We start from the raw sequence: 22,168 nt of genomic DNA, 5'->3' as shown, positions 1-22,168 counted from the left end.
TAGCTGGTCTCAGTATAATACCAGTGTGTGTATATATAGCTTTTTGGAGAGCCTCCTGCTTTCTGTCAGCAGGTTCCTTTAGGGCGGCCGTATCTTGGGACGGCAGTGCCACCTTTTTTGATAAGCGCGTAAGTGCTTTATCCACCTTAGGGGGTGTTTCCCAACGTGACCTATCCTCTGGCGGGAAAGGGTACGCCATTAGTAATTTTTTTGAAATTACAAATTTTTTATCAGGGGAAGCCCACGCTAGTTCACACACGTCATTTAATTCTTCAGAAGGGGGAAAAACTACTGCTAGTTTTTTCTCCCCAAACATAATACCCTTTTTTGTGGTACCTGGGGTCACCTCAGAAATGTGTAAAACATTTTTCATTGCCTCAATCATATAAAGAGTGGCCCTATTGGACATTACATTAGTCTCTTCGTCGTCGACACTGGTATCAGTATCCGTGTCGACATCTGTGTCTGTCACCTGAGGTAGCGGGCGTTTTAGAGCCCCTGATGACTTTTGAGACGTCTGGGCAGGCACGGGCTGAGAAGCCGGCTGCCCCACATTTGGCATGTCGTCAAATTTTTTATGTAAGGAGTCGACACTTTCGCGTAATTCCTTCCACAAGTCCATCCACTCCGGTGTCTGCCCCGCAGGGGGTGACAACACATTTATAGGCACCTGCTCCTCCTCCACATAAGTCTCCTCATCAAACATGTCGACACAGCCGTACCGACACACCGCACACACACAGGGAATGCTCTGACAGAAGACAGGACCCCACAAAGCCCTTTGGGGAGACAGAGAGAGAGTATGCCAGCACACACCAGAGCGCTATATAATACAGGGATTAACTAAATTATATCCCCTATAGCTGCTATATATGTATTTTGCGCCTAAATTTAGTGCCCCCCTCTCTTTTTTACCCTTTTCTGTAGTGTAGACTGCAGGGGAGAGTCAGGGAGCTTCCTTCCAGCGGAACTGTGAGGGAAAAATGGCGCCAGTGTGCAGAGGGAGATAGCTCCGCCCCTTTTTCGGCTGATTTTTCTCCCGCTTTTTTATGGATTCTGGCAGGAGTATTTATCACATATATAGCCTCTGGGGCTATATATTGTGATATATTTGCCAGCCAAGGTGTATTTATTGCTTCTCAGGGCGCCCCCCCCCAGCGCCCTGCACCCTCAGTGACCAGAGTGTGAAGTGTGTATGAGGAGCAATGGCGCACAGCTGCAGTGCTGTGCGCTACCTTGGTGAAGACTGATGTCTTCTGCCGCCGATTTTCCGGATTCTTCTTGCTTCTGGCTCTGTAAGGGGGCCGGCGGCGCGGCTCCTGGACCGAACACCAATGGCCGGTTCCATGCGGTCGATCCCTCTGGAGCTAATGGTGTCCAGTAGCCTAAGAAGCCCAAGCTACCACCAGTTAGGTAGGTTCGCTTCTTCTCCCCTTAGTCCCTCGCTGCAGTGAGTCTGTTGCCAGCAGATCTCACTGTAAAATAAAAAACCTAACATATACTTTCTTTCTAGGAGCTCAGGAGAGCCCCTAGTGTGCATCCAGCTCGGCCGGGCACAGGATTCTAACTGAAGTCTGGAGGAGGGTCATAGTGGGAGGAGCCAGTGCACACCAGGTAGTCCTAATTCTTTCTTAGCTGTGCCCAGTCTCCTGCGGAGCCGCTATTCCCCATGGTCCTTACGGAGTCCCCAGCATCCACTAGGACGTTAGCGAAAGGGGTTTAAAGATTACAGGTTCAATATTGGTCCAACCAAACCGTCCGGTTTCGGTACCACAAAGAGGTTTGAGTAGTAACCCTTGTTTTTTCCAGATGCGGTGGAACTGGAACAATGACATTTGCCTTTTCCAATTTTTGAATGGCTTCCTGTAAGATAGCCCTTTCTGTAAGCAAAGCTGGTAAGCCTGATTTGAAAAATCTGTGAGGTGGGAGTTCTTGAAACTCCAGTCTGTACCCCTGGGACACAATAGCTTGTACCCAGGGGTCCAGGCCTGATGACGCCCAGACCTGACTGAAAATTTTTAGACGTGCTCCCACCTGCCCGATCTCCAGGCTGGGAGGTCCACCGTCATGTTGAGGGTTGTGAGGAAACAGAACCAGGCTTCTGTTCCTGCGAACCTGTTGGTGCAGGTTTCCTGGATTTTACCCGACCACCTCTGAAGAAAGTGGAAGGGGGCTTGGACTTTTTAACCTCTGCGGTCTGAAAGTACTGCATTGTAGATGTAGGATAAGATTTCCTCATCAGCGGAGTGGCTGAGGGAAGAAAGGTTGACTTACCCACGGTTGCTGTGGAAATCCATGCAGCCAAAGCTTCCCCAAACAGAGCCTGACCTGTGAAGGGTAGGTTCTCCACACTCTTCTTGGATTCCGCATCCGCAGGCCATTGGTGCAGCCAGAGTCCCCTGTGTGCCGAGACAGCCATATACTAGGAGAGTTTGATGAGGTAGTGGGAGCAGAATACGACAAAACCTCTATAGATTTTCTCAAAACCTGTGTTTCAGTCTCATAACGAGCTATCCTAGATGAAATCTGGGATATCATTCTCTTAATAGAAGCCACCCACTGGGGTTCGGATTCAGAAGGCTGAGAGAGTGTATTGCATTCCTGTGTACATGGAATAGACTCTACTGGAGAAGATACAGACTCTGCAGCACAAGATACAGAGTCCCTAGACATAGTAATGTGAGATATATAACATACACACACACACACACACACACACACACACACACACACACACGAAAATGTCAGACACAGTTTCCCCCAAGTACCTTCAGAGAGACACAGAGTTCAGGAGCCAGCACACACAGCGCCCCAGTAGGCAGTTATAGAATAAAAGCCTGGCGCTGGCTGAGTAGCCTTAATAGACTACACAGTACACTAATGTGATTAAACACTCCCCCCCTTCTATAACCCACTGGTACCGCACAGGATAGCTGGAGTTATGTGGAGGGTCAGCGGTCCCTGTCAGCGTCTCTGATCCGAGATCTGCAGGGAGAAAATGGCACTGGTGAGTGCTGGATCCGCTCTGAGGAGAAGCTCCGCCCCCTAAAATGGCGTGTATTCCCGCACTTCTAGAGATTATACTGGACTGAGGTAATGGTTGCTAGCAGTAGTACAGTGTCCCTGATAGCTTCTGTGACCAGTGTAAGAGTATTGCGCTGGCCCAGGGCGCCCCTCACAGCGTCGCACAACAGTACCTCTGAGCCCTCCGGAGCGCAGCATCAGCGCTGCGCTCCCACCCTGATGCTGCCATTCTCACCGGCTCCCCGCTTGTCGGGGCGCCGGTGTCCTACTCACCACCAACGTCTTCTGGCTCTGTTAGGGGGTGGCGGCAGTGCTGCGGGAGCGAGCGGTCGCCTTGGGGGCTTGCGATCGACACCCTCAGGAGCTCAGTGTCCTGTCAGCGGAGATAGGGGCCATTAACCTCAGAGGGTTGGATCCTACTCCCCCATAAGTCTCACGAAGCAGGGAGACTGTTGCCAGCAACCTCCCTGTGCCTAACTCTTTAATAAAATAATAAAACTAAAAGAACTGCTAGGAGCTCCCCTAGCTGTGACCGGCTCCACCGGGCACATTTTCAAACTAAGTCTGGTAGGAGGGGCATAGAGGGAGGAGCCAGTCCACACCATTAAACTCTTAAAGTGCCCATGGCTCCCAAGGGACCCGTCTATACCCCATGGTACTAATGTGGACCCCAGCATCCTCTAGGACGTAAGAGAAAAGTAGATAAACCAAGGTCATCTCTCCCTATTCCTACTCTCTCTCTCTCTCTCTCCCATTTCCCCCTATTCCTCCTCTCTCTTTCTCCCATATGCCACTATTCCTCCTCACTCTCTCACCTGTCTGCCGCTATTCCTCCTTCCTTTCTTTCTCTCTCTTGTCTACCTCTATTACTCCCTCACCTCTCCCATCTGCCCCTATTCCTCTCTCTGTCTCCCATTTCCTCCTATTCCTCCTTTCTCCTATATGACCATATTCTGGGGAAAGGGGTTGCCTGCTCACTTTGTCAGTCCCGAGCCCCACAATTTCTGTTGCAGCCCTTGCCTTGAGAACCGCGTTTGGGTATCTCTGACTTATGATAAAAGAAACAATTGGATTTTACAATCAAGAAGTTGCTTACAAATTGAATTAAACAATTCTTCTTTTCATTGACAAAACCTGAGTGGAGGTAATGAAAATGCAGTCACTAAACATCTTAGTGATATTTGGTGGACCCCCTTTCTTTGAAAGTAAAGCATTCATAACCTAGAACCAGAAATAACGACACTGAGACTTGAATTTTGGCAGAAAATTGCTAGCTATTTATTTGTCCCTATCCATTAGGAAACCTGTAATAAAGAAATTAATTTAATATGCCGCTCCAGCTGGCATATGGTGGCGGCCCAAAAGAACGGCTCAATTAATCTGAATTAACTTTAAATAACTAACCCTATAAATTTACTAAAACTTACTATAAACCGGTAATAGGTGACAACTCAACCCCCACAGTGACTACCAACCGCTCCTGGGTGCCCTGCCGCTGCCTTCCCGGACGGGTGGTCAAGCGGCCATAAGTCGATGGAGGTGAGTGCACCTAAACCACAACAAACTGTAAAAAACACTACAGTTTTCCCTACAATACAAAACTGCCGTTCTTTTCCGCCAATAAATAGCCAACGAAAACAGCCAACAACTTAAAGCCAAAGCCCACGTGCCACAAATTCTTAATACCAGGGCGGGAGGGTGGGAAAGCAAATCACCAAGAGACTTAAGATGGCCTCTCCTTCCCTATATATAGCAAACCCTCCCCCTAAAGAAGGCTGTACTTTCCTCACAGCTAGGTCCACCCCTCCCCAGATGTTTAACTCTTTCCTCTCCTATGCAGTCAATACTCTCTCCTAAACATCTTAGTGATATTTGGTGGACCCCTTTCTTTGAAAGTAAAGCATTCATAACCTAGAACCAGAAATAACGACACTGAGACTTGAATTTTGGCAGAAAATTGCTAGCTATTTATTTGTCCCTATCCATTAGGAAACCTGTAATAAAGAAATTAATTTAATATGCCGCTCCAGCTGGCATATGGTGGCGGCCCAAAAGAACGGCTCAATTAATCTGAATTAACTTTAAATAACTAACCCTATAAATTTACTAAAACTTACTATAAACCGGTAATAGGTGACAACTCAACCCCCACAGTGACTACCCACCGCTCCTGGGTGCCCTGCCGCTGCCTTCCCGGACGGGTGGTCAAGCGGCCATAAGTCGATGGAGGTGAGTGCACCTAAACCACAACAAACTGTAAAAAACACTACAGTTTTCCCTACAATACAAAACTGCCGTTCTTTTCCGCCAACAGCGAAAGACTCATCCCCAAAGTCTTTCGCACCGCCACCATAAACCTACCCTAACTCCTGCAAAGCGAAACCTAGATCCTCCAGAAAAAACATCATCCCCTCATTGGATAGATGTACTCCATCGCGCCGGAAAAGGTGGCTGTCTCTGAACCGTATCCTCGGGTGGCGAACCACCCTCCCACCGTGGGACAGCACCCACTTTGCCACCGCTCCGTTCACCTTTTTCCGGGCCTCATCAATCTGGCGACCATCCGCCACACCCCTCCAACACAATCTTGGCACCATCATGGAAAAAACCAACACACAATTGGTCCATGCCGCGGTCACACTTGCCAGATCCTGTATCATGGCCCACCGCAGATCCAAGGATGTCCTCTTCCCCAGGTCGTTGCCACCTAGATGGACAACCAAAACCCTAGGGACTCCATGCTTGCTGGCCTGACTCACTAACCTACTCCTCAGCTCACCCCACATCATTCCTCGCCAGCCAAGCCATCTGACACCCTGTGTTCCTAGCAATGCCTGAGACCCTTCCGAGGCCACAAACCTGGCCGCCCAGTAAATGTAAGAGTGGCCAACCACCCAAATGGGCAAATAGTCTCCGAACCATCCTGAAGGGAAAAAGAGGGGTAGAATTGATTACTAAGAGGCTTATTAATTGTTTATACTGAAGGATCTGCCAAAAAAGAAAACTTTAGATCTCGCCATTGCAGCAGTCACGGCCTAGCCGACTGCACCATGTTCCGTTGCCAATTTAAAGCGCAATTAAAGACACAAAAGGGAAGGATCAAATAAAACAAACGAAATAAAAAAGGGGGGGGGGATATAAAATGGGAAACACATGTAATAACTCAGCTGGAGGTGAAACGTAAAGACCTGCTGAGGGACTCTGATTAGACCAAATTAGTCGAATTATGGATTAGAATTCAGTCCGTCAAGTCAGGCAAAAAATCGCAAATAACTCCAGACCCCCGCTGCCGACTCATGCCAGCAACGGCGAGTAGCTAATCCCTGAGTAGGATAAAAAAAAGGGGGAACACCAACAGACGCACAACACCATAAAATCACAGAACTGGAACAACGTAATACATTGCCATTTAAACAAAGCCCCAAGCGCAAACCGACCTCTCATGTGACGGGGCGAATATATCGTCTGTAACTTGACGACTTCCATCGCCCCACCGCTTGGATTTCAGTTCTGGAGCAACCCGCCGCAGCAGCCGACGTCGCTGCGCCTATGCGAAAGGAATGGGTACCGAAAGCAGTGGGTGGGAGGCCCAAGCCCGCCAAACAACGACTCAGCATCCAACGAAACTGGTATTTCGTGACTGGCAGCCCATCATAATGCAACAGCCAAGACCCCTCCTTAACGGGTCGCACCACCACATATTGCCTTGCCAGCCAACTGGGCAAACGCTCTCCTCTAGCGCTGGAACCATTGTAACCCAGCGCCCTCTCCCCACTTGATCCGTCTTGGAGCGTCGCAACCTGCACAGCAAGGACCTCTCACCCACTACCACGTCCCCGACCAGCATGCGCGAATCTGCTCTCTTGGAAGGCGCTACCAACTCAGAAACTCGAAAGGCCCCGTGGTAAGCCATTGAGAACGCCAAACTAAACAAAAGCGTCTCAAACCTGGACGACGCGACTCGCCCTACCGCCTCGATGACGGCTGGCAACAAAGCCGCATCGATGGGCCGCCTCCTATCCGGTGGCGACGGCGCAACTCGCGCCCACCCTTTCATTGCCTTCCGCAGAACCTCGCTTTTTGTTACGTCAGGGACGCCTCGCAGCTTGCAGAAAAATGAGATGCCTGCCAAATACCGCGATACCACTGCTCGTGACCTACCGGAGACGTAAAGCTGCCACATAAAAGAAAGCATCAGCCGATGCCTACTCTTACCTTGATGCTGACGCCCTTGGACAAACTCCTCCCATTCACTCCAAGCTTGTTCGTAAGCCTTGAGCGTGGCTGGCGCTACTGACCGCAACGCTAGACCCTCCAGTCCGGCCCGATCACCTGCCAAACCTAACCGGGACAATGAAAACCTTGCTCGTTGGCCTCAGGTGCCAACAACCAACACCTCTCCCACTGTCTTCGCGACAAAGCGTCGACAATCCCATTCTCCAAACCGGGCACATGTTGCGCGCGGAACCACAGGTTCCTATGCAAGCATGTCAAAAGCAATTGCCCTAGCACCCGCATAACCACCAACGACTTTGCCCTCTGGTTATTAATCGCATGCACCACGCCCAGATAATCGCATCTAAACAAAATGCTGCGATTAGCCAGCCGATCGCCCCAGACCTCCAACGCCACCATAATGGGAAAAACTCCAGAAGCAAAAGGTCCTTCGTGAAACCCCCGCGATGCCATTCTGCCGGCCACGAGGCCGCGCACCAAGATCCCTCCAGATGGCAACCGAATCCAGAGGCGCCCGCTGCGTCGGTGAACAGCTGCAACCTAGCGCTGTCCGCCATTGGGGCCTGCCATATACACACCCCGTTGAAGTCCTCGAGGAACGAGGCCCATATTGCCAAATCCCTCTTAATCTCTGAGGACAAACGCACGAAATGGTGCGTTCTGGCACACCCCGCAGTCGCCCTTCACAGCTTCCGGCAGTACACACCTAAAAGCGAACTCAAATGAGCCGGAAGGCGCCTGGAGCCTTCTTAGGAACCACCCCCACTGGAGAGATGACCAAGTCATCCCCCGAAGGAACACGCCGCGTTGTTAAACGTGAAACATTTTCCTTTTGTGGTGGCACGCCCCCCTGCGCGGACTGCCGACCTACCTGACTTGGCCAATCCGCCGTCCGCGCCGAACCACTGGGAGGACGACCCTGCGTGGTGCCCGTCCGCCCCCGGCTTCCGGGGCTCCTCCGCCTGTAGCGAAGCCCGGGTGACCTTGAGCCCAACCTCAACGTCCTTGAACCCGAAGTCCATGACCTGCAAACCTTCCTGTTGTTCCCTGAATTCCTGATCGTACCTGCGCCACTCCGATCCCGAAGACGTGCGCTGCATGTCATGTACGAGATGCAGGTACCTAATTATATTCGTGTGCTCTGCCGGCCTGTCCTCCAGGTAAGATGCCGCGAAGACCCAGAACCCGGCCAGGCAATTATCGAAGGTACGGAATGCCTCAGCCCCGATGCCCTTCTTTGCGCCGCCACCTTATACTCTTTCTTCGCGACCTTCGTCAATACGAACACGTCCACGAAGTGGCCCCTCCAAATCTTCTTGCGGCAGCTATCTCGCAGCCCCCGCAGTACAGCAGTATAGACGAATCGCACGACACCGGGCAAATTGCGAGCTTCTTGGCCCTACGCGCTTCCTCGCTAAGCCGCTTGCGCCTGTTCCGCTGCCCTCTTGGCGAATTTAGTTGCCTGCTTCTTTGCCCTAGTTGTGCTACTGACTTCGGATGCCTGTGACGACATTGAAGATGAGGAAGAGGAAGAACTACGCTAACTAGAGCTCGTGGAGGAACCCGAATACCGACTGCACCACCTTACCTGATGCCGCCGACTGCCCCGACATGGAATCTTCCGGCGCGTCCAAATCGTTGCCTTCCTCCTCGAAATCTGCCATCGCCTCATCCCCGAGCTCCCTTGAAAAAGAGGAAGAAGCGGAGGACCCCTCCAGCACTCGCGGCACATGCCGCGGCCTCAGTGCTGGGGGCGTTGCGGCCGTGAGCTCCCCCGCGTCCTGCCCTGGACCCTGTTGTAATTCTGCGGCGACCGTCCCGAGCTCACGGCAGGCGCGTGCCACCCGCTGCGCCGCCATAGCCCGCAGCCCGCCGGAACGAACAGCCGTTCTAGGGGAGGCAGCTGCGGCTAGCGGCCCTAACACCTTCACCGCTGTGGCCAGGGCCGAGCCAGCGCTCCGGAGGGGTCGTGACTGCCCCAAAACGCGGTCCTGGGTCCTTCGCCGGGGCCCGCGTGCGACCACGCACTCGCCGCCCGACATGCGTGGGCCGGGCATCCGACGCACGCTGCCCTTGCGGGAAAGCGGAGGCACCGCTGTCGACGCCCGCACTGCCCTCGCCTCCGAATTTGTCCCCTCTTCCCGTGTATCGGAACTATCCGATGCCGCAGAGGGGGGGGGGGGTGGGACCGCCGCGAGCTCCTGCGGCGCGTGCAGCAGCCCCGCGGCCACTAACCCATTCCCTGTCCCCCCTCCTCACCCGCAGGCCGCTAGATTCCGGCCCTGGGGGAGTGATCTGAAAAGACCGGGAACCCCGCGGCGCAGCAGAGCGCGCGCGCACTGCTCCGCTTTCAGTGGACACGGGCTCGCGCACCCGGTGACCTCTTGCTGCCGCACCCCTTCTCCTTGGTATCGCACTGCCCTGCCAGTGATCATAATTGCCCTGTCTCCCCTCTCCCCCCGGCTCCCGCCGGACTCCGGCTGCCTGGGAGATAGCAGGGGAGACAGCAGGGCCGGCGGCGCTGCTGCGCACACACGTGCGCGGCTAGCGGCGCCAGAGGCGAGCGTGGGCGCGCGCGCACCTCGGGCGCGCGCCCCACTGCTCTCTGTCACCACAAGGCCTCTTGTCTGGGCTCCTGCATTAAGAGCTCCATTAGCTTAACCTGGTTGATCACTGCCTCTCCCCCTCCCTCCCCGCTCCACACCGTGTTCCGGCTGCGGGGGAGAGGGCTGAGGAGACAAGGAGGAAAGCGGCGCCGCTGCGCGCACACACGTGCGCGAGCGGCGCCGCGCGTGGGCACGCGCGCGTCCCACCGCTTCCGGTCCGTGCTCTCTCAGCCGAAGCGTTTGGGGATGACGCCGTGCGAGGCCCTGCGACAGGCCTCGCTCGGCTGGCCACCGTCCCCCGCCCAGTGCCCTCCCCCCGCCTGGAACCACTAGCCGGCCCCGGCAAGGGGGAAGAGCTGGGCATCGAACTCAGTCTCCGGTCCCTGGATGAGCGCCTGGCGCGGCGCGCTCCCGCGGGCACCCGGCACTGGGGCTTCCCCGGCCATGCCCGGAGGCAAGGGCTGCTGCCTGCCCACCTCCGGGCGGCCTGACTCCCTCTCTGATCCTCCTCGTCGGCCGCTCCCGCCAGTCACATCCGGCCCGGCTTCCGCCAGATCCCTCGAGGAGGCCCTAGGAGACGGGACGCCGTCCCCAGGGCCAGCCAGCTCGCCCCCGGAACCAGCCCCCACCGCCCGATGAGCGGTAACGGGCTGGGGTCCCGGCGGACCGTCGTGGGCGAGTGGCAGCCAGAGCACTGATGTGTGACCTAAATGCAGGGAGCTGACAATAGAGATGGCTACTGACTCTCTGTCTCAACACAGTGACTGGAATCATCAGGAAGTGTGAATGATTCGAGTCACTCACTGTTTCATGAGTCGAGACAGCAGCAGCAGCAGCAGCTTCTCTCAGACAGAGGGAGGAAACTCTGTGTCCTGTGTCCTTCAGTCAGTGTGTTCTGCTGTCTTTAGCTGTGATTGGCCAGAGGCTATACCAGGTGACACCCAGTGGGAGGGGGGAGGGAGCAGTCACGACTCACCAGTCAGTGAGTGCTCTGCTGCTGTGCCTGATCCATGTCATGAATCATGATTCATCCTGAGTCTGCCAGTGAGGGAGACAGTTGTACACTGTGTAGACTCAGTGACTCAGTGAATGAATCTGATTCATGCAGCAGGAGGTGGAGCCCCTGTGGTACAGGGCTCTCGGCTCAGTGCTCACTGATCCTGCTCAGTGTGATTGTGGGTGGCAAACTCCCTGGAGGCTAGATAGTGGATAATATAATAAATCCAAGGCCACCTAAAATCATCCAATTAGCAAAGTATGCAAGATTAAAAAAAAAAAACGCTTTTATTTGGTTTAGTTACAGAATGAATGATGTGTTTCATGGCTGTTAAGCTTTCTCTCCTCAGCCAAAAGTAATGTCATATTCTATAACTAGTATGCAATAAGTGGTTATTAATAATATATCAACATAACAGTAAATCTATGTTAACATATTATTAACAATCAGGGCATAAGCAGCTGCCTCCCCCAGATACACTGTACAATCACTGCAGCTGAATAACTCCATGAGTCCAGCACTGATCCTCCAGCACTGGCAACTCACTGATTCATGTGCAGTCTCTGCAACACATTCCACTACAGATGAGTCATGACTCATGTGCCGAGACACTGACTCCAGACACTTCACTGAACTGAGTCATGTGTCTCAGCTCAGTGAATCACTTTGCCCATGACTAGCTGACAAAACACTGAAATGTATAAATCCGAAAAAGAAAATGGGGGGATTCTGCAAAGCAGCACTCACCCCAAAGCAAATCACCAAGAGACTTAAGATGGCCTCTCCTTCCCTATATATAGCAAACCCTCCCCCTAAAGAAGGCTGTACTTTCCTCACAGCTAGGTCCACCCCTCCCCAGATGTTTAACTCTTTCCTCTCCTATGCAGTCAATACTCTCTCCATATCACCGCAGTGTTTGTAATCAGAGCTGTGACTACTGCCCCTCACGTAACAATAGAGGAATCAATGAAATACTTTTGAAATTTTGATTTTGAGGAATGCAAAGAAGAAATCCTCTTTTTTATCTTGCTGTTTTGGGTGTGGGGGGCGGAGATGCTGCTGGTACAGGCACGCAGTCTTCTTTTTGGGCAATCAGTCCAGTACACAATAATTGTTCACACCTGCCCTGTTTCTTTCTCACCCTCTGTCACCTCTTTTGCTATCTATCTAGTCTGTCACTCACTTTTGCTACCTAAGTACTAGACACGCTTGCTAGTATAAAATGACACCTGATATGGAATGCATACGATATCCCGGCGGTTGGGATGCCGCTGCAGCACCCCAACAGTGAATAAGCCGACATCGGAGGAGGTAAATATTTGTATAGACACCCCCCCTCCCCCCAACCTTATAATAACCCTCAGGGGGTGGCGGCTACTGGGGCTCACCCTCTGGGGGAGTCAGCGGCTAATCCTAGAGGTGGTGGGGGTTGTCGGCTAGGGCTAACACCAGACCACTAGCGCCTCACCTTAACCGTCCCTAGTACCTAACCCTAACCCTTACCCCCCCCCCCCCCAGGCCCTAACCCTGAGGCTGCACCCCAAGTCTCACCTTCAGCATTCCATCTGTCAGTGATCCGGCGCTGGTCTCCTGAGTGGTGTTAGGATTCCGCCCACGTTACATGACAGTGAGGATGCTGAACGCATTCACCTGAGACCAAGAGGGAGAAGTGCAGATTATATGTGATCCAAAACACGTGAGATTAAGATTTCTAGAAAAATTTAGTTTTGCCTAACTTTGAGATCTGAGTGTAGTGGGAAGAACCGTGTCCAGGTTTGGTTTGTTCCAGTACCCTAAAACCTTTGGGCTTCGTCCTAATCTGAATGGTATATTTAAGTCCCTTCTTTACCTCATTCACAAGTCCAGTGCTTGTGTCCGATTTTGGACCAGATGAGCCGTAAGCAGAATTGGAGTTTTGGGCCGGGATGTAATGGGAGCCGAGTAAGGTGGTCATTCTGACCCGTTCGCTCGCTGCGTTTTAACGCAGCAGAGCGAACGGGTCCCTGCTGCGCATGCCCCGGCACCGTAGTGCGCCGGCGCATGCCAGACGGCCGAAGGCCGTTGCAGGGATGCGATCACCTCTGCTTATTGAAAGGCAGAGGCGAACGCTGGGCGGGAGGGGTCGGAACGGTGACGTTTGGTTGCCGTTTCGTGGGTTTGGTCCGGCCAACGAAGGTGTGGCCGGACCGAACGGGGGGCGGGCCGCAGCGGCTGCATGATGTCACACGCAGCCGCTGTGGGCCGGGGAGCGATGAGTAGCTCCCAGCCAGCACGCTAAAGCTGCGCTGGCCGGGAGCTACTCTTGAAGTGCAAAGGCATCGCCGCTGTGCGATGCCTTTGCACTTCTGCGAGGGGGGGCCGGACTGACATGCAGGGCGGGCTAGCCCTGTGCTGGGCGTCCCCCTGCATGTCAGGGAAGAAGATCGCAGCTGTGCTAAATTTAGCACAGCTACGATCAACTCGGAATGACCCCCTATGAGCCGAGTTTGGCAAATATCAGATTTTGCTGCAAAAGTTGGAAACCTGACCAATGTAATAGCAACATGGAGTGCATGCAAAGTAGAATGTTTTGTACTCTTAAAGAGCGCGCCCGGTATAAAGTCGGATCCAGATGTTTTCCCCCGTGCTAAACATACAGCTCGGCCGATGTAATGGAGTCCGAGTTTGAAAGTCTCATACAAAACAGCTCTACAAAGTTGGATATAAATAGAGGCAAAGCTGTTTTTTTTTGGGGCGAGTTGTATTTGTAAATGTTGCAAAACAATTATAAGTACACAACTCCAGCACATTTAAAACAAATAATAATTTTTTATATTCGCCGTGCAAGTGTGCGATCGCATGTGTACTCCGAGCAGCTAAAAATCTTTCAGTCAGCGGACAGCTGCAAATCCGTTCGCACCTCACTCACAAGTGAATGGTTTTTACCTCTGTGTGCAGTCTGTGCGCAGTCTGTGCGCAGCCCAGAACTTACTCCTACAGTGCGATCAGAACGGGCTGATCATCTCCGGAGCTGACATCACACACCCTCCCTGAAACGCTTGGGCATGCCTGCGTTTTTCCTGACACTCCCAGAAAACAGTTACCACCCACAAGCGGGCTCCACCTGTCAACTGGCTGTGCAATTAGAATTTTCGCACCAGCCGGTCGCTGACCGGCGATGCTTGTTGTTGTTTGCCGACATGCGTGTGCATATGCATGCGCAGTTAATGGCTGATCGTCCGCTGTGTGAAAAAATGCACAGAAGCGATCAGGTCTGAATCGTGCCCATAATTTGGTATGCAGATACAGCAGTAAGTATACAGAGAATACAGCCATGCCGCATATCATTTTAATCAGCAGGAGCTGCTTGTGCATCCTGGAAGACTGGGGTTTATATAGGGTGTGTGTTGCTTCAATCATCGGACTTTTGGGTGCCAATGGGTGACTTTCGCCCACACTGTGCAACTGTTATACTAATAGACGCTTCCTGAATGGTCTGAAAAAAATTGGACGTTTCCTGGTCTAAATATCCCATGAGAAGTCGGATCCAATTTTCATTGTGAACGTAAAAGACACACGCCATTACATTGGCCAATTTTTGGGAAAATGTCACACATTATAGTGTCCGTTGCTGCTTACAACTCGCAGGCTGATCCATTTCCCCGATACGCTCTTCTGTGTTTAACCATTCATAAACTTGTCTTCCTCCCCAACCACCATAATGGCCTCCAATCTCTGTGCTACACAATTCGGAAATTCATATACAAGACATCAAGCAGCTCCATGCAATGCTCCATGGTGACAAATGGCAGTATCACCTTAATGTAGGATTTACATTGATGCCTATCTCTAACCATTACTATAAGCTAGAGATGAGCGGGTCCGGTTCCTCGAGATCCGAACCCCCCCGAACTTCACCCATTTTACACGGTTCCGAGGCAGCCTCGGATCTTCCCGCCTTGCTCGGTTAACCAGAACGCCCCCGAATGTCATCATCCCGCTGTCGGATTCTCGCGAGATTCGTATTCTATATAAGGAGCCGCGCGTCGCCGCCATTTTCAATCGTGCTTTGTAGATGATAGCGAGAGGACGTGGCTGCGTTCTCTCAGTTTCTGTGTTCACTGTTCAGTGTGCTGCAAATATCTGTGCTCAGTGTGCTGCAAATATCTGTGCTCAGTGTGCTGCAAATATCTACGTTATCTGCCTGAAAACGCTCCATATCTGTGCTGCATTGTAGGAGGACAGTGCAGAATTTTGCTGACCACCAGTATATACATATAGCAGTATGGTACATTAGTCCATTGCTCTACCTCTGTGTCGTCAAGTATACTATCCATATCTGTGCTGCATTATAGTTGTGCGCAGTATATAGTAGGAGGACAGTGCAGAATTTTGCTGACCACCAGTATATATATATATATATATATATATAGCAGTACGGTACAGTAGTCCATTGCTCTACCTCTGTGTCGTCAAGTATACTATCCATAACTGTGCTGCATTGTAGTTGTGCGCAGTATATAGTAGGAGGACAGTGCAGAATTTTGCTGACCACCAGTATATATATATATATATATATATATATATATAGCAGTACGGTACATTAGTCCATTGCTCTACCTCTGTGTCGTCAAGTATACTATCCATATCTGTGCTTCATTGTAGTTGTGCGCAGTATATAGTAGGAGGACAGTGCAGAATTTTGCTGACCACCAGTATATATATATATATATATATAGCAGTACGGTACATTAGTCCATTGCTCTACCTCTGTGTCGTCAAGTATACTATCCATATCTGTGCTGCATTGTAGTTGTGCGCAGTATATAGTAGGAGGACAGTGAAGAATTTTGCTGACCACCAGTATATATATAGCAGTACGGTACAGTAGTCCATTGCTCTACCTCTGTGTCGTCAAGTATACTATCCATATCTGTGCTTCATTGTAGTTGTGTGCAGTATATAGTAGGAGGACAGTGCAGAATTTTGCTGACCACCAGTATATATATATATATATATATATATAGCAGTACGGTACATTAGTCCATTGCTCTACCTCTGTGTCGTCAAGTATACTATCCATCCATATCTGTGCTGCATTGTAGTTGTGCGCAGTATATAGTAGGAGGACAGTGCAGAATTTTGCTGACCACCAGTATATATATATATATAGCAGTACGGTACAGTAGTCCATTGCTCTACCTCTGTGTGTCGTCAAGTATACTATCCATATCTGTGCTGCATTGTAGTTGTGCGCAGTATATAGTAGGAGGACAGTGCAGAATTTTGCTGACCACCAGTATATATATAGCAGTACGGTACAGTAGTCCATTGCTCTACCTCTGTGTCGTCAAGTATACTATCCATATCTGTGCTTCATTGTAGTTGTGTGCAGTATATAGTAGGAGGACAGTGCAGAATCTTGCTGACCACCAGTATATATATATATATATAGCAGTACGGTACATTAGTCCATTGCTCTACCTCTGTGTCGTCAAGTATACTATCCATCCATATCTGTGCTGCATTGTAGTTGTGCGCAGTATATAGTAGGAGGACAGTGCAGAATTTTGCTGACCACCAGTATATATATGTATATATATATATATATATATATATATATAGCAGTACGGTACAGTAGTCCATTGCTCTACCTCTGTGTTGTCAAGTATACTATCTATATCTGTGCTGCATTGTAGTTGTGTGCAGTATATAGTAGGAGGACAGTGCAGAATTTTGTTGACCACCCGTATGTATATATATATATATATATATATATATAGCAGTAAGGTACAGTAGTCCATTGCTCTACCTCTGTGTCGTCAAGTATACTATCCATATCTGTGCTGCATTATAGTTGTGCGCAGTATATAGTAGGAGGACAGTGCAGAATTTTGCTGACCACCAGTATATATATATATATATATATATAGCAGTACGGTACAGTAGGCCATTGCTATTGATATATTACTGGCATATAATTCCACACATTAAAAGATGGAGAACAAAAATGTGGAGGGAGGCCGGCCACTTGGATCGCTTAGCTTAGCCATCCAGCGACCTTGGTGCACCTCTTTTTTTCTTTGCATCATGTGCTGTTTGGGGACTATTTTTTTAAGTGCCATCCTGTCTGACACTGCAGTGCCACTCCTAGATGGGCCAGGTGTTTGTGCCGGCCACTTGGTTTGCTTAGCTTAGCCATCCAGCGACCTTGGTGCACCTCTTTTTTTCTTTGCATCATGTGCTGTTTGGGGACTATTTTTTTAAGTGCCATCCTGTCTGACACTGCAGTGACACTCCTAGATGGGCCAGGTGTTTGTGCCGGCCACTTGGGTCGCTTAGCTTAGCCATCCACCGACCTTAGTGCACCTCTTTTTTTCTTTGCATCATGTGCTGTTTAGAGACTATTTTTTTAAGTGCCATCCTGTCTGACACTGTAGTGCCACTCCTAGATGGGCCAGGTGTTTGTGCCAGCCACTTGGGTCGCTTAGCTTAGCCATCCAGCAACCTTGGTGCACCTCTTTTTTTCTTTGCATCATGTGCTGTTTGGGGACTATTTTTTTAAGTGCCATCCTGTCTGACACTGCAGTACCACTCCTAGATGGGCCAGGTGTTTGTGCCGGCCACTTGGGTCGCTTAGCTTAGCCATCCAGCGACCTTGGTGCACCTCTTTTTTTCTTTGCATCATGTGCTGTTTGGGGACTATTTTTTTAAGTGCCATCCTGTCTGACACTGCAGTGCCACTCCTAGATGGGCCAGGTGTTTGTGCCGGCCACTAGGGTCGCTTAGCTTAGTCATCCAGCGACCTCGGTGCAAATTTTAGGACTAAAAATAATATTGTGAGGTGTGAGGTGTTCAGAATAGACTGGAAATGAGTGGAAATTATGGTTATTGAGGTTAATAATACTATGGGATCAAAATTACCCCCAAATTCTATGATTTAAGCTGTTTTTGAGGGTTTTTTTTTTTTTAAAAAACACCGAATCCAAAACACACCCGAATCCGACAAAAAATTTTCATGGAGGTTTTGCCAAGACGCGTCCGAATCCAAAACACGTCCGCGGAACCAAATCCAAAACCAAAACACAAAACCCGAAAAATTTCCGGTGCACGTCTTATAACGTCTGTTATAGGAGAAAGCCGGACGTCATATTGCTTCTACGTGCCAAGAAAGGTAGTAGTAATTTATTCTGCAATGGCTGGAACAGTGGTAGGGGGATCCACCAGAAGTTACCCCCTGTAAAGTATTTATCATAGCAGCTTCTGTTAGGAAATCAATTTAACATAACTTTACATGCTGGGGGTAATTCTGAGTTGATAGCAGCAGGATTTTTGTTAGCAGTTGGGCAAAACCATGGGGGTAATTCCAAGTTGATCGCAGCAGGAATTTTTTTAGCAGTTGGGCAAAACCATGTGCACTGCAGGGAGGCAGATATAACATGTGCAAAGAGAGTTAGATTTGGGTGTGGTGTGTTCAATCTGCAATCTAAATTGCAGTGTAAAAATAAAGCAGCCAGTATTTACCCTGCACAGAGACAAAATGGTTCCGGTATGAATGGTCGACCATGTTATGGTCGACAGTCATTAGGTCGACCACTATTGGTCGACATTGACATGGTCGACATTGACACATGGTCGACACATGAAAGGTTGACACATGAAAAGGCCGACATGAGTTTTTTAACTGTTTTTGGTGTCATTTTTTGCGTAAAGTAACTGGGAACCCCAAATAGTGCACCGCATCCCCTCGCATGGCTCGCTTCGCTCGCCATGCTTCGTGCATGGTGCCTTCACTCCGCTACCGCTTTGCTCGGCACAGATTACCGTTCCAATCGTAGTCCACGTGGATCGCAAAGTATGGAAAAGTTCCCCAAAAGAAAAAAAAAGTAAAAAAAAACTCATGTCGACCTTTTCATGTGTCGACCATGTGTCCATGTCGACCATGTCAATGTCGACCAATAGTGGTCGACCATAACATGGTCGACCATCTGAACGGATACCAAACAAAATAACCCACCCCAATCTAACTCTTTCTGCACATGTTATATCTGCCTCCCCTGCAGTGCACATGGTTTTGCCCAACTGCTAAAAAATTTCCTGCTGTGATCAACTTGGAATTGCCCCCCATGTGCACTGCAGGGGAGGCAGATATAACATGTGCAGAGAGAGTTAGATTTGGGTGTGGTGTGTTCAATCTGCAATCTAAATCGCAGTGTAAAAATAAAGCAGCCAGTATTTACCCTGCACAGAAACAAAATAACCCACCCAAATCTAACTCTCTCTGCAAATGTTATATCTGCCCCCCCTGCAGTGCACATGGGCCCTCATTCCGAGTTGTTCGCTCGTTCTTTTTCATCGCATCGCAGTGAAAATCCGCTTAGTACGCATGCGCAAAGTTCGCACTGCGACTGCGCCAAGTAACTTTACTATGAAGAAAGTATTTTTACTCACGGCTTTTTCTTCGCTCCGGCGATCGTAATGTGATTGACAGGAAATGGGTGTTACTGGGCGGAAACACGGCGTTTCAGGGGCGTGTGGCTGAAAACGCTACAGTTTCCGGAAAAAACGCAGGAGTGGCCGGGGAAACGGTGGGAGTGCCTGGGCGAACGCTGGGTGTGTTTGTGACGTCAACCAGGAACGACAAGCACTGAACTGATCGCACAGGCAGAGTAAGTCTGGAGCTACTCTGAAACTGCTAAGTAGTTAGTAATCGCAATATTGCGAATACATCGGTCGCAATTTTAAGAAGCTAAGATTCACTCCCAGTAGGCGGCGGCTTAGCGTGAGCAACTCTGCTAAATTCGCCTTGCGACCGACCAACTCGGAATGAGGGCCATGGTTTTGCCCAACTGCTAAAAAATTTCCTGCTGCGATCAACTTGGAATTACCCCCATAGATAAGATACTACATAAGGTATAATAAAGGGGAGATGACTCAAACCTTCTAAACAGGACAGGAGACATCTTCTAGCAACTTCTCCCCTTGACCTAATTAAAATGTTTGATATATACAAGTATCTCCTCCTAAATGTTTGTTTCTAAATGAGATATTTTCCTGTTTTGGATTTTAATTAGCATGTGTCTCTCCCCATTCCTCTGTGGAATGCCGTGGAATGTTTATCTAGCAGCCAGGAACCCCTCCTTGTGATTGGCAGGCAATGTACAGGATCCAGGGGTGGTCAGTGGCCGGGATCCAGGGCATGTGATTACCGCCAGGAAGATGAGACCGTCTGTTCCCAATGGATGGCCAGCTGGGAGTGGTAAGAGGTTAAATTGGGACCTGGTAGACAATTTTAAGATACCATGGGCCAAATGTAATAGAGTGAGAGTTTCAGAAAGTGAGAGATTTGGTAAGGTTTTTCAGTTTTTTTTTAAATTGGTAATCATTTACACTGCAAAACCAGGTTGATCTTGCTGTGTAAATGATTGCCACTTTAAAAAAAACTGAAAAACCTTACCAAATCTCTAACTTTCTGAAACTCTTACTCTATTACATTTAGGTTGTCATTCTGAGTTGTTCGCTCGCTAGCAGTTTTTTAGTAGCCGTGCAAACGCTATGCTGCCTCCCACTGGGAGTGTATGTTAGCTTAGCAGAAGTGTAGAGATGTGCCCTGTGGGCACATCAGTGGTGCTGTCCCTGGCTGGGGACAGCGCTGGGGCAGCTTGTCTGTCCCCAGCGCTGGGTGCGTGGCGGCGGCGGTTGTCCGGTGCAGGGATTACCCTTTTCCCTGCACCGGACCGGAGGCTGCGGAGAGGTTCAAATATTGGCGCCCTCCGGGAGCCAATCGCGGCTCCCGGAGCGGCGGCCAATTAGAGAGGGGCGCGGCGAGCCAATCTGCACTCGCCGCCTCATAGGCCCCGCCCCCGGCGTCTGAAGTCAGACGCCGGGCGGGAGCCGAAGAGACCACGCGCGCGGAAGAGCGTGAAGAAAGCAGCCGGGACCTGGAGAGAGGAGTCGGCGCGCCGGAAGGCACAGAAGGGAGTCCGGCGCGGAGGAGAAGACGACGGCCGTGGGAAGAAGAGCTTCGGTGGCCGCTGAAGAGGCCGGAAGACGTCGGGCTCCCACAAGAAGATGTCCAGCGGCGGCTGGACGCGGAGCAGCGGAGGCGACGCCGCTGGCCAGGACGGGTCAGCGGCAGAAGAGGGCGCCGGAGACCCCTTGGAGCAGGTGAGGCCTCAGTGAGGCTACTTCCACCCCCGTCTCCTTTCCTCCCTAGACCACCGGGTGTTCGGGCATTAGGCCCGTGGGCAGAGTCAGGCCCTCCCGGCCTGTGGGCAATCAGTCGGGCCCTCCCGGCCGTGGGCACAGTCAGGCCCTTCCAGCCTGTGAACACCTTTAGTCGGGCCCTGCGCAGTCGGGGTTCCCCCCGGCCCGTGGCCCGGCTAAGACTTGGGGGTCACCATTTGGGTAGTTTGGGTATTAGGTCCAAGCTACTCCTCCAGCGCCAGTTAGGCCGGAATTAGGCCCGAGGGCAAGTACAGGCAATAGGCCTGAGGGGACAGTAGGGGGCACTAGGCCCTACTTCAGTTGGCGGCCGCTAGGGATATATAAAGGTGATGCTGGGTACTAAGCCCAGGTCACCCCACGAGTGACAAGTTAGGCGGGCGCTAGGCCCGTGGGTGAAATCAGGCCTCCGGCCTGTGTGCAGTCAGGGGGCGCTAGGCCCAGTGGATAAGTGCCCCCGAGGTGAATAAAGGTGGCACTGGGCACTAGGCCCAGGCCACCCTGAGGTGTTTAGGTAGGCAGGTCCGCTTGACCTGAGCCCTATAGAAGGAAGTGTACAGGAGGTGGGCAGGCTGTGTGGTGCCCACCCCCTTCCAGCGGCAGGTAGGGATTTAAAGGGACAGCACCGTGTGATCTTGTATTCCGATATTGTGATGTATGTTGTTACCGTGCAGGGCAAAGTGTCTGTTTGTTTTAAGTTTGTGCATAGTTGTGTTGCACCACTCACACGAGCTAGTTTGAGGGCTCTATTTATGTAGCTAGTGTAGCGGACGCACACTAGGGTAGTTCTAGGCCCTGCACGGCTGTTTCTCTCTTTGCCTCCTTACAGGGACCGGTAAGTGGAGAAGATCGGAGTACAAGACGTAGGACGGTGAGTAACATCGGTCTGTGTGTTCCTTCTGTGTGTGTCCCGTCTGTCTCCCTTCCCTCAGGGCGAACGGTGAGCCTTGCACGCCGGTGCAAGGTAGAATTTCCACCTGGTGCAAGAGTGCCAATAGATGAAATTCGGGCTCTGAGGCGGACGCCTGGGATGACCCTCACCTAGCCCGAAAGCACTATTTTTCTCGGGGTCGGAGGGCGTTTCGGTCCACAGTTAGGAGGA

This window comes from Pseudophryne corroboree, chromosome 1 (genome assembly GCF_028390025.1).
Source record: "Pseudophryne corroboree isolate aPseCor3 chromosome 1, aPseCor3.hap2, whole genome shotgun sequence".
Lineage (NCBI taxonomy): Eukaryota > Metazoa > Chordata > Amphibia > Anura > Myobatrachidae > Pseudophryne > Pseudophryne corroboree.
Note: the sequence above shows the minus strand (reverse complement) of the source record.